Source organism: Calonectris borealis, chromosome 4 (assembly GCF_964195595.1).
Source record: "Calonectris borealis chromosome 4, bCalBor7.hap1.2, whole genome shotgun sequence".
Lineage (NCBI taxonomy): Eukaryota > Metazoa > Chordata > Aves > Procellariiformes > Procellariidae > Calonectris > Calonectris borealis.
Genome location: NC_134315.1, coordinates 84,483,914 through 84,496,648, shown reverse-complemented (window position 1 = coordinate 84,496,648; position 12,735 = coordinate 84,483,914). Strand labels below are relative to the sequence as shown.

Sequence of the window (12,735 nt, the reverse complement as noted above, 5' to 3'; positions counted from 1 at the left end):
GTAGGAGGCGGGGGGGAGAAAAGAAAAAAAATGGACAGGATGCTGCCTGAAGCATGACCAGGATGTTCATGCTACTCAACATGCAGCAACTTTTTCAAAGCAAAAGCGACCACTGTGGTTTAATTGCAGTAGTTGCATTTTTGAGAAAAAAAAAATTGCAGTAGTATTACTCAGGGACTTTCCAGTATTTCAGCTGGTATCACCATGTGTTGTCTTTCATATTAAATAAATACCTTTTTTCATTAATCATCGTAAGTAACTGAAAACCAATTACAATACATGAACCAAAGAGTTACTCAAACAAATATTTCATTTAATGTGACAAGGCCAAGACTTCCCGGACTGAGCAGAAGCAGTAGTTGAGAATAAGGAAAGGACTGGAGAAGGTACTTAGGCGTACCAGTTGCTCACGCTCCCTCCCTTACTGCCTGGCCTCCCCTTTGCAAGTTCCTATCCCCTCAGCTCTGCCACAACGAGAAGTTTGTTTTCTAGGTAGCCTTTATCTTCTTGAGGGAGGAGGATAAAATAATGACAGTTTTTCCAAAGCTATTGTATTTTCAAGCCTATCGCAAAGCAAAGCAGAATTAACAGCCCTGTGCTACATGGCTTTTGCCATTCTAATCATCTGCCTTTTGGTGTAAATCAGGAATAAATGAAAATGAATGGAGTCACGCTTCTGCATTGGATGTAAATCTGAAGAGAACAAGGTCCTGACCTCAGAGGCAGCGAGATGATGCGAAGCACAACAGCTACTAGGAGACAGGAGAGGGTGCGCTGGCCTCAAATTCCTGCGTGTAAATCATCGAGGCATTTTTTATTTCCGGAATTTCAGCTGTATGGAGCAAAAATCAGTTTGAACTGGAGAGAGAGGGCTTGCGTGTATGCTTCTTGCCTGCACCTGAGAGAACAAAGGGTGTGAAGACAGAAGAACTTGGAGAGGAAGGGAACTGCAGTCTGCATTTTATCCATGAGGGCCCATCCCCGTTGTGTGGGGAGCCGGCTCCTCGCGGGACTGATCGTCATTGAGCAGACTGTATGTACCTTTTACATCACATGAAACCAAGACAGAGTTTTTTGCTCCTTAACAAAGACCTCTGACACTGGAGCTGAGGGAGAATGCTCCTGAGTAAGTGCCACACTGGAGGCCGAAATGGAACAAACACATCCTAAGGAATCTGCTTCTGGTGGAGTCCTGCTGGTCGGACACCGCAAAAACATTAGTTGACTCCAAGCAGATAACTCTTCCCCGGGAATTCATTTCTGCTGGTTTATTTACAGGTTAAATGTTTGCCCTGTTGAGTGCATGGCATCAATTTTTGCAGATAAACGATTTGTGTTTGTTCTGCTCTGTGGTATGTTGGTTTTGAATATTTGCCGTGGAAGAGGTTGGTTTCCCTTACTGATAGGTACAAATAGGGATTTGCGTTGCAGTTGCATCTGGGTATTCCGCTTTCTCCTGCAGTTGTTACAGATGCTGGGCAGAAGTCAGGAAAGTCAGCTGCGATGGGAACAGACTCCGGGTCCTGTATCTTCCCACCCAGTCCTGCTCCTCAAGAAAAAAGAGCAAAGGCAGCAACTCTAGCATATACTTTTTCTGACTGGTAACACGGTGCTGGAAGGTAATGTTTTTCAGGGGAACCAAGCTAATTTCTCTTGTTACTGGCTTTCCCTCTCATTTCCTTCATTTCGTGTTGTAATTTGGTCCCTATATCAAATTGAAAACCCCAGGGAATAATTTACATTATTCTGACTTCTTGGCAATTCCTGCTGTGGAGAACTTCCTTCAACTCCAGTGGATTTTGTAACACTGATGACAAGTCAGCGGCAGGTCAGCCGAATACTTTAGGTACGACCTGTTTTGCCTTCTCCCACTCCTCATAGGTACGTAATAGCAAACCAGAATACTTGTGTGACAGGGAGAGTTTGTGAATTTGCACCTTGTTTTTTTCCAGGCGCTCACAAGTAGCTCTCTAGATTTTTGAAGGCTCAGTGATACGAAGACAGAATTCATATTTTTTAAGCCTCCATAGATTGCCTGCAGTATTATAGCACTTGTGGAAAGCAACTCTATTTGTGTGTAAAGTTTCTCAGATTTTGTGAACTTGAAATTAAAAATACCATGTGTAAATCTGTGTCTAACCATCTGGGTAGTTATACTCTGACTCATGTCTCCTCACATCCAAACTTTGTAGTGCATTTGCAATTCACCCTGGTGCTTTGGGGGACGTGATGAAGCTATTTTTTTCAAAAGAAAGTACTTGACAGTTGAAAGTAGTCATTTGTAATCTGACCTAAACACTTCCTACGCAGACTCAACTTCTTAATCTGAGGTAGATCCTATCTCTGTATGACTGATTTGTGTACAGTATGACTGCGGGTCTCATGTTAACCACACCACCATCAACCGAGGTCTGAGCTAGCTTGAACTGTCACGGTTAGAATTGCAAGTGGTTTTATACCTTTAGCATTCCTAAGGTGTGTCCTGAACTTCTGAAAGCCCTAATCTCCCTCTGCCGTTCCCACCCAATCGCCTCTTCAGTATTACGCTTCAGTGTTTGTCCTTTCTGGGCTTGGATTCTCTTTGAATAAAAGGCATCTTCTCCTATTTATTTATTGTAGGAAAAGTATTTGTCATTGGGATTCAATGAAGGATGTGAAAATTACTCATATATCGCTGTTTCTCTTACTTCCAGCCCAGAGCTAATTTACTCTTATAAAAAGTAATGTAATTAGGATACAGGGATTTACCCACTTCAATTTAGCATAAACAGCTGTGTTGACACAGACCGTTAGTGGTCCGTGCCAAACCCAACCGTCTGATTCTTTAATGTAGATCAAGGATATAAACCTACAGCAAGGAGTTCGACTTTCCCCAGCACTTTTTCCTGAAGGTCTGCCAATACCTGTTTGTTAAGTCCAACCTGTTGAGGTATCCAATGCCAGTACAGTTAACCAGGAAACCATCCGTTATGAGCGTAAGGCATGCGCTGGGGGTAGTCACCGAGCCGAACGTTTAACCGCTCACACAAAACAATATCCCTTCCCCATTCTTCTTAAGTGTAATAACCGCTGGAGAGCTTGGGAAGCGTTAACAGTCATTATAAGCTTTCATTCCAGCACATCTTTTATCATTTTCATTTCTGAAGTGGCATGCGCAACTGCACACTGGCTGACAGTCTTTCATAAGGTTCATCCTGTCAATCACACATATTCTTCAGAAAAGATTTCCACTGCTTCTGCAAAATCTCCATGATTTCTGCAGTTTTGGATGACAAAAACTCCTTGGGTAGCAAGATGTCCTCCAGAAGAGTTTCTCATAGACTGCCGGAGAGTAAAAGAGAAATGCAAGAGACCTAGGACCCCTTCTTCTCATTTAGGCTTTATGTTTGCATCTACTTTTTGCCTTTGATGAGGTTTAAAAGGTTCTCTCCGGAAAAGATTGTCCTCACGTGTTCTAGTTTTACTGTTCTACTTGAGGCATTTGGCCAAGTTCTGTTCCACCAAATCCACTAAGGATTTGCCAGTCTTAAAGGACTTGAGATACTTTGAGACAGTTTTTTGTCTCCTTCATACTTGGTGTGTCCTTCCTAGGAATCTTTGACATGGTCTAAAAGCAACTCTGACTTTCCCAATACCCAGGAGGTCTGACGGAGCAAACCTTAGAGACTAGGTATTCCTCAGAGCTGGTAGGAAATAAATGGAGCAACATTGTAAGCTCACCATTCACTGTCTGATTTGTAACGCCGCCCTGAGAGTGAGAACTTCCCCAGTTCACCTTTTTCCGGTACTAGCATCAAATCTATCACCACAACTAAAAATGTTTTCCCTTTCTCTGAAGCCGATGTGAACAAAACCGTGTTACTTTGAGCTTCGCTGTCTGCCATCTCAAAAATGTAGCCCTTACGCTGTCTGTAGGCTTCATTTTGTTTTGGAAAAAGATCCCTACTTCCCTATATCCCCCAAAGCTATCTTTCAGGTTTTATTTGGATTCAAACGTCCCATGTCTGACTTCAGAGATTTCTCACTTTCAGACAACCTCCTCAACAAATCATTGCGTGAACACTCTGGGTTGGAAATACTGATGTCCAATGGCACTGCAGGTATTATCTAACCAGACATCATTACCTCTTCCTGAGCCAGATGGAGAATCACAGTTTCACAGAAAGACGTGAGAGAATAAGGTTGGAAGAGCCCTCTGGAGAACGCCCAGCCCACGCTCAGACAAACACGTATGTGCGCGTACACACACGCGCTACCTGTTCAAAGCAGGGTCAAAGACAGCAGGTTGCTCAGGACCTTGTCAAGTCAAGTTTTGAATACCTCTAAGGATGGAGACTTCACAACCTCTGTATGCTGTTGTTTTACGTTAGAGTTTTGTCAGGAGCTCCTTGTTCATCCGTGCAGGCCTCCTGCTGCCTTTGCTTGATTTCCTGCTTGCTGGGATGGACCAGGCTTGAGCTTGGCGGGGAGGTGAAACTTGAAAATCAACCAGCGCTCCTGGACCCCTCTGCTCTCCAGGATGGTCTCCCATGGGATTCTTCTGAGCAGATCCGTGAAGAGCCTCAAGTCTGCTCTCCTGAAGTCCACAGCTGTGATCCTGTTTTTTGCTTTGCCCCCTCCTTTCTGGATCCTGAACTCTACCATTAAGGGTGCTGCAGCCACAGTGGCCCCCCGTATGATTTATGCTCATAACCTAATCATTTTGGGGTGGTAACAGGAGAGTGACATTTCTCAGACCAGCAAGGAGCACCATGACAAAAACTGTAGTCAAGTTTTTGCCAGAACCTGACGCGGTGACTCAGTGTCACCTGTAACAATGGGTGATTCATGAATCCTGGCAAAGCAGTTAAGTGGTGGCAGTGACTTTGGCAATGTATGGCTCTGAGAGTTTGAACCTTATGTCCAACCGTGAATCTTGTAAGATCTCATAGCCCATTAACGTGGCTGCTCTAACACTCCTCCTACTGTACATGAGCTTTATGGTTACTTTTGCGTTGACTGCAAATTTGGTACTGATAGCAGGTGGAGCGTGATGAGTGTTTCAAGAGTGACAAAAGTCTTCATGAGCATCGAAGGCCTAGCAAGCTAATAGAGTTGGGACATAAACAATTTTCAGTCAGTAGTACCTTAAAGAGTAATTACCGAGTGCCATATTCACAGCATTTGACTGTCCAGCCTGAGTAAGTATGTATGTACCTACAATTGGGTTAACTTGGAGTCATCTTTGGTGAAAGCTTTAGTTACACGTGTAGAACCGCAAGTGTCCTGTAACCACAGTGCACCTCTCAGCTCTGTTTCTGGAATTTTTAAATGCTTTTCTCTGTGAACTAAAAGTCACTTTGGAAAATATTGCAGATAATAAAATTGTCCAGTTCTGTGTTATCGGGAGCAGTGACGGGGGCTCAGGTGCTTTATCTCGTTCTGTACAAGTGGTGGTTAGTTGTAAAACACTGTGCAATTATTAGATCGTAAGGATTTGGCTTGCGCTTTAGCGAGGGAGATGTAACAGTATTTTTGATCAGGGAATGGTTACTAAACCAGAGTTTGAAAACAATTTCCTTCCAGTTAATGTTGCAAAATGAGCAGGATGTGCACTTGTTGAGTTGAACGTCACTCTGTTCACCTTTCACATGAATTTTTGAAGTACGCTACAGAAGTGTGGGAAAGGGAATAGCTACAGATCACGTTTGAACTCATAGCCTTTGTTATTATAATCTTTAAGTAATAAGACTTGGGTTTAAAGGTATAGAATTGGACAGGAAAGGAAAAAATGAATTCTGGAGTATATTTGTGCAGCCTCATTGAATTTTTCAGTCTTTTATGCCCAGTTTCAAGATAGAGGTCAATTTATCATCGACCTTTGATGCACTGTCTACTGAAATGTACATTCAGAATGAAAAAGCTGATTTTTTCTTTGTTGCTCTGGCATAAACACTCCTGCCATGATAGACAAGAAGGTCCTGTCCAAAGCTTTCTGTCACAGTAGTACTTTTCATCACGTACTTTTTTCATCGGTGTTTTGTGATACTTGTTTAAGAAGTTACTAACTAAAAGTTGTGTCATGTCACCATAGTGCATTCTGAAAGGAATTTCATATAAGCCAGTGCATGTCCTACTCTTTTCACAACCCAGTCTGAAAGGAAATGCCAAACATTATAGTAATCATTTACCAAAAGAAATTCCAGATGAAAAGCATGTGTCTGTAGCAGAAGGCATAAGAGCAAAGAAGTTTGGTTTTCATACTCATTTTTTGAGTACTTATGTGATTTGTTGACAGTACGAAGTATAAACCAGGTGGCACAAGTTCAGACAACGAATGAATTGCTTCCATTCTGAAGATACTAAAAACGCTTACATTTTACTGTGTAGGCAGAACATAAGGCAAGTTGTGTTGCACCATGGTGAGTTCCCCAGAGTCCTCCTCTATCGGCCTCTCCTTATTTCTTTTCTGAATCAATTTCCCAAGAACCAACAGTTATTGTGCTGTTTTACTACGTTTTGGACAGATTACTCCAGAAGGGAATAGTGTTTCTTATTAACATGCAGTCAAATCAGAGTTTCAGTGGAAGACTTTTGGGACTTATTTTGAGATCTGGGAATAGGAATGGGCTGAGATTTCTCAGGTGCTTGTTATTACAGACGTGTGTTTTTCGCTCCAGCGCTGGTCATTTTATTTTTAGGGTGATTCTTCCTTATTTGTTTGAGGGGGGTCTATGATAGCGGTAGTGAAATAACGGAAGAGACGGTGCAAAAGCTGCACTGCAGAGGTGGGAACAAGAGGCCGGGGCTGAGGAAGGCACAGGAACTTCTTACACGGGCTTCCCCAAAGCTGTATGTTTCAAACGACATCCTTAGTTGTAACAACATAGCCTAGGAAATTATTTACTGTAATCCATTGTATGAAGCATCAGACATGCTGTATTAGCTGGCAGATAATACCTGAAGGATTAGTGACGATTGCTCTAAAGCCTTGAAGAACTGCGGCGCCATCAAATTAAGTTATCCCGCACAATGGAATTACAAGACATAAGGACACATTTATCACAGAACGAAAGCTGTCTTTATTAAGCCTTGCTAACGTATAGGTCACTTCATTTTTTGTGGCAAGTTCAGTCATATTGGCCCTTCCTGCTAGCAGCAATGGGTGTGAGTTAAAGAAGTGTTGGATATCTCCAACAATGTGCTGAATCCCTTAATGTCAGTAGCGTGCAGTGAGGGTATCAGGTACTCAGTGCTGCTCAGGAAGCAGTCAGACCATATTGTTATTATTTCTAGTTTACATCTACTATCACAACTGTAGCAATACAGCTAGAGTCTTGTGTTGCATGTGACTGCTATGGCATAAAGGGAAAACAGCAGGCTGGAGGCAGAAGAGCAGCTGTTGCCTGAGGCGAGTTGCTCACAGCCCTGCCTCGCATCTTTCAGACTGTGAATATGTCTCCCCGGGGTGTTTATGTGCAAAAGGCAATGCCGGTACACTGCATCTTTGCTGTTTTCCAGGGCCCCGTCGTCAAGCCCCTGTACCAGCCACCGCTCGTTTCAAAATAAATCATTCGTTGTGGGGACATCCAAAGGCCATTTTCATGTCATTCTTTTGCTTGGAGGCAGGAACTTGGTAATGAGTTCCAGCAAGACAATAAAATCATACCCGCATCATGTTGCAATCTCATTGCGTCGCACAGTGTCATCCTGGGAGCCCTGTGTAATAAGTCACTTCTGCACTAATGGCACGCAAGCAAGGACACGGTCATTTTGAAAGAGCAGTGGTGGTCCCTCTTTAAGGACAGCAGGGCAGCTTCCTGTGTAGGGGCGGCAATCAGCATTTTAACATTTCTGCAAAGTGAGAATGCCTCTGCACCGAGCAGGCAGCATTTCACCACCGTTCAACCCGAGTTCCTAGTGTAGCTCATTAGTGGGTTCAGAATAATCATCTCTCCCTGTAAGAGGATCAGTAAGTGGGTGCATTAGATTCTCTTTTTCAGCATAAACCCAGCAGACAGCTTACACTTATAATAGTCAGGAACGGCAGAGAGTGCATATACGGGGTTTCTAGCAGCACTTGCAGTCTTACCAGATGGCATTTTACAGCCTTTGGTGCAGGACTTACAGCAGGTTGTAAGACTCTAGCACCGGCAAGCATCCCATTTTTCTACTTTTGAAGAGAATCTAGAATAATGGGCTACTTATCTGAAGCGCAGCTTTTGCACGCTGCCTTAGCAAAAATGAATAATAGTAGCGGTGACTCAGCCCCGAGGTGCTCTGCACGCCGTCCCGTTGCTGAACCACAACTCTTTGAAATCGGACAGAGCCTTTCCACACCCTTCAGTGCTCTTGCACAACCAGCATCTGCTTCGTCCCAAGCAGCGAAGAAGAGGCCTGAACCACAAAGCTCCGATCAGAATCTGGATCTGAAGCTCCCATTCCCGTGTGGGTATTTGAATACAGAAAATTTGTTTAAGGCTCACCCCAAGGATATGAAATCACTTGTGAGAAGAAAACATAGATGTGTATATTTTCTAGCTAGTGTTATCGGGTATGGGATGTCATGTTAACATTCTGCAGGCAAGTTAACAGTATGGACTTTGATATTTAAAGTTGTACCCTTGAATTTGCATGTGGAGAGTTAAATAAGTGGCCTGACTTTCACATTTATAACTGCTGTTGAAGTTGCTCGCTATCTATGAGAGCAATAATCAAGGCAATTTCAGTACCTTACTTTAGAAGTGCCCACGTGAAAGCATGGACCCATTAGGAATTTTCAGCTTAAGTCAAGTGAAAGAAAAATACAAGGACAACTCAGGACAAAATCAGCAAGTAAATTAAATTTATTGCACGTACATGATGTGGAAGATTGATAAACTCAGAGAAAAGACAATCACATGCCTAAAGCGTTAACGTGGAACCCCAGAGATTTCTGTCCAGCCCTTGGTTTTGGTTGCAGAGTTTTGTGACTCTGGGATAGTCGATCAGGCCAGGATCTGCCAAGATCTCATCAAACATGAGGCTGTCATCCTCCAAGGTCATTCCTTGGAGCAACTTAATTACCTGTGAAGATTTACGTTTTATTTCTTTGTGCCTGACTTCTCCTCTACAAAATTACCTAGCTGCCTAGATTGAAGCTGCCTGTCTTCCAGGAGATGTGTTTGAGTTACCGTGACCCTTTTCCAGAAAAAGAAACACTCTGAAGTATACAGCATGGAGGAAAGTTAGTTCAAAGGCCTTGGCAACGGAGTGATTAATATTTTTATTTTATTAAAGAATATATACACTTTAAAAAACAGGAGCAGAGGATGGCCATGGGTTACGTGATTAAATAAAGTATTGGCACAGCTCTTAGACACAACAAGTACAGAGCTCAGTAAGTGAATGTAAGTGAAATGTAAGTGAAACCGGCTTTTCTTTTTGCAAAAGTAGGATTTGTGAGTGACCAAGTATACTTTAAAATTCGGATCTAGAAGACCTTTCAAAGAAACATCACCTTCATTCTGTGTATTTTGCGTGAAAAGATGCAAATTATGGGAATGAGCTTATCTTTAACGCTTTGGGCGCTTTAACCTTTCAAATGGAAACAGAAAGTGTAATTCAGCAAAACAGAGGCTTGCTTTCTTCCTGTCTGAAATAAATCTACCTTATAATCCTCTGGAAAGGTTTCAAGCGATATATTTCACCCTCATCGCATTTCATAAACAAATAAGCTAACACAGAAAAAAGCATTTGAGTTGCATTATGGTTTTGCTCCACACCTTAGAGCCAGGAAGTTCAGGTGTCACACTGGTTTTCAACGCAACCTGTTTTGTTTTCATAGTAATGCCAGTGATAGACACTAGCTGAAAGCTGAACTTCCTGCCAGAAGCAGATCACACTTCTAGAGTAGGATTTGCATGATTTATTTCTCTTTTGGATTAATTGACCTAATACATTGTTGGGAATTGCAAGGGTCTTATTCACCCCACTGAAGTCACTGAGGTGATTTCCCTACCACACTTCCCACTTGTGTAATCTGATTATTTTTTTCCCCCATCTCACATGCCTTAACAAGATCTCTTCAGTGACAAACACTACCAAGATTTTCTTCTGGTATATGATACAGCGCAAGCTTCAAGCATCTTGGTGTCTAAGACATAAGTCCCCCCACCTGCGCCATTTCTACAACATCAAATTCCTTGCACATGCGCGTAGTTAACCCGTCTTTTGGACTCAGAGGTTTAACGGTGCTGTTCCAGGCAGTGTGAAACAGGTGACCATAATAAGCATCTGATCATTTAACGACCATTAGAGTCCATGGGAATATTTTACTTCAAAAAGCCTGAGATGAAGCATTATATGAGTAGACGTCAGTAAGCGGGGGATGTTACAGGAGGGTACCAACTGAGAACATGGTTACTTACACCAGAAATAAATTCACAGAATCCATTTGAAAGCATCTTTATTTAAACACAGATGACAAAGCAAAATGTCTCCCCTGCTATCACTTGAATCCCAACATTTGAATATTCCTAAATTTATTTCCGATTAATATCAACCTAAATTTTTGTATCTTGAGTGAGACAGCGACCAGAAAATACTATCAGGAGTCAGTGCTCAAGTTCATAGCGAGTGGGCAAGTTAACCACCGGCAGGTGGGTACGAGGGCCCAGCGAGGACCGGCTGCTCCCCAAGGGACTGGGAGCCAAGCCCCGTAACCCAGCAGGCAGGGCAGGGACCTCACCGCCCAGGCTCCCCCCCAGCACCCGACCAAGGCGAGCCAGGCAGGCCCAGAGATCACAGCCAGGTTCGACCAAGAGTCCACGTCACCAGGCAACTTCATGGCAATGAGGCAAGTCCAAGGTCAAGCCAGAAAGGCAAGTGACAGATCAGGGGTCCGGATCAATGCGGTCCATGGCCAGGCAAACCCAAGGCTGAACCAGAGACAAGCAGTCCTCCAAGATAGTTCAAAAAGGGTAAAGATGCCGATGCCAGAGCTTAAATGGGCTTCTGGGCCCACGGGCGAGGCTGTGTTTGGGGAGGCTCCCGGTGAGGCTCATCAGGGCTATTAAGGCCAACGGGTGCATTCAGGGCCCAGCCAGCAGGCAACTTCTGTTGCAGTGAGATCCCTAATTACCAATACTATGTTTTCTCTTGCTTGTCATTGCTAGAGGAGTTCAACAAGGTCATTAAAGAATTCAGCTGGAAATACTGAAAGAGCAAAACTTAGTGACTCAACAGCCTTTCTTCCTTCAGCTACAGCCTGCAAAAATTGAAGTTTCAGCTTATGAGATCTTCTGTGACCTTCCTGAATGTCTGATTTCCTCCCCAGTCTTCCCCAAATCTTCTGAACAGAAATAAAACTCAATCTAAATGATTTCTGAACAGCAAAGGAAAAACGCAGAGGTTTTCTTTCCAGTTACGGCAGAGCTGTAAAGCCCTTTCTGAATCTCTTTGCCTTCCATCTTCAAATGACCTGAACTTGAGAGACATATCCCTTTTTTTTTAATTGTTTCCAGTACATGCCTCGCCGTGTCAACAGTCCTTTACTTCTATCCTGGGTGAGGTTACCTGCTCAGTGTCAGATAAGGGATTTTAAATCGCGTGTGCTTGCTCTGGGCTCGATCTCGTGTCCCTCGTCAGGAGCGGTAAAATTTCCCCGTGTTGTGTTTCATGGTCCAGCTGTTGGCTGCAGATGGCTTCGGTTTTGCTGAAAGCGGCGTGATTTTCAGAGTGCATCTTCATTTCTTTTTGTAAGCCAGGTATATGTGAATCCCAAAGTAGTTACCCACAACCGCGTCATGATTTGGAAAAAACCTTGTCCGTGGATCTCACCGTTCCTTAGGTTTTTAATATTAATACTTTTGTCACTAGTGATGAGGTTTTAGACTAAATTTATTCATATTCCCAAGTGAGAGGTGTTACATAGAGGCAGCTTGTTACTATCAACAGACATTGCGCGGTTTTTTTCTAGGGAAATTGCTTTTCCTGTTGTGGTAGAAAAAAGAAGGAAGAAGTGTTCCCCCCTCGACATCACGCACAATGAAATTAAATGTTTTCTCCCACATTTTGGTCTGGTATTTATTTTTGAACAAGATACAATAATACACTAGCTGAGCATGTTGATAGCACCGGAAGTGGTGTCAGTGAAATCCATCAGAAATGTAGAATAAAACCTAAAATAAAATGCTTGCCTCCTCTATAGATTTTGCACTGCTTGTTTAAAAGCTTTCCAATGTGTTTTAAGGTTCTGTCCTAATACAGTGCCCAAACATGGACTTAAATTGTGTTCTTGAGTATTGCTTTGAACAGGAATAGAATAAACTGATGCCCATGTGATTTTCAGAACTGGTGACAAAGAGGTACTCATATTTTATTTTATGAGAAACAACATAATTTACGATACTACATTGAAAGTAACCTGCAGCAACAAGTTACTGCATGCCTACACAAACCACCCAGGAAATAGCAAGCTGTTGACTGGCTAACTGAGCCTTCTCTTCTGAACACAAGTGCTGCATTGTATCGTCAAGTCTATTTTGGAGTTTGTGCTTGTAGTGTTTTGCTGTGTCGGTTTCGGGCACGTCGGCCTGGTCCTGGAAGTTGCCAGATTATCCATACTGGTTTATTCACGAGACGTGTCCTTCAGCAGCCTCAGTGAAAGCTGTCTGATAGACAATGAGGGTCCCATCCCAGGAGAAGTCCTCTCAACAGAATCCTCTTGCAGCACTAGTCCCAGTACCACTCTCTATCTTTCACATAAAGATTTTA

At 43.0% G+C, this 12,735-nt stretch overlaps 1 long non-coding RNA gene across 2 annotated transcripts in view; it reads left to right on the top strand.

The window, feature by feature from the left end:
- LOC142082325 (uncharacterized) overlaps positions 1-12,735 on the top strand; it is a 63,480-nt gene that overhangs the window by 47,506 nt on the left and 3,239 nt on the right. The gene's annotated exons all lie outside the window — the stretch shown is intronic.